At 49.4% G+C, this 601-nt stretch overlaps 1 protein-coding gene across 6 annotated transcripts in view; it reads left to right on the plus strand.

The window, feature by feature from the left end:
* gphnb (gephyrin b) overlaps positions 1-601 on the plus strand; it is a 91283-nt gene that overhangs the window by 72513 nt on the left and 18169 nt on the right. The window lies entirely within an intron of this gene.

Below are 601 nucleotides of genomic sequence, written 5' to 3' on the forward strand. Positions count from 1 at the left end.
CCCACTTCCCCTCTCCCCTCCTCTCTCCCTCCTCGCTTGCCCAGCTTTCTCTCTAGCTGTCGCTCACTCTCTTTCTCTGTATGTCTCTCTATCTGTCTGTTGCCACTGGTTCTCAAACTGTCTGTCGTTCACTCTCGTCACTCTCTGTCCGGTCTGTAAGGATTCGTCCTTTCTCCGTCTCCCACGCACACTTCTCTGTCCCTCGTTGTTCACTTTCTCTGTCTGTCTCTCTTTCTCTTCCTCCATCTGTCTGTCTATCTCTGTCTCTGTCTCTCCGGTTAACATGCTCTGCTTTTCAGTAGCTATGTCTGGTGTGCTGGATGTCTGTTCAGTAGATGCCATCAGGCCGCTCTAGTGGTCTTTATTGTTTTTGTTCTTTTCTTCCTGTTTTCCCTCCTTTCTGCTATGTCTCGGCTCTGTAGTTTAGTGAAGTCTGTCTAGTCCGTGCTTCCTGTTTTCGTTTCTTTTTCTTTTCTTTCCGGGCTGTGGGACCACATCATGCTGATCCTCATCCTTCCACCCCCTGTCTCTCTATCTGTCTAACTACCTGTCTTTTTCTATCTCTCTGTCTCTCCATCCCTCCTCTCCCACCATCCCACCC

This window comes from Seriola lalandi, unplaced genomic scaffold (assembly GCF_002814215.2).
Source record: "Seriola lalandi dorsalis isolate HSWRI2012SDOR001 ecotype SW California unplaced genomic scaffold, Sedor1 jcf7180002054544, whole genome shotgun sequence".
Taxonomy (NCBI): Eukaryota; Metazoa; Chordata; class Actinopteri; order Carangiformes; family Carangidae; genus Seriola; species Seriola lalandi.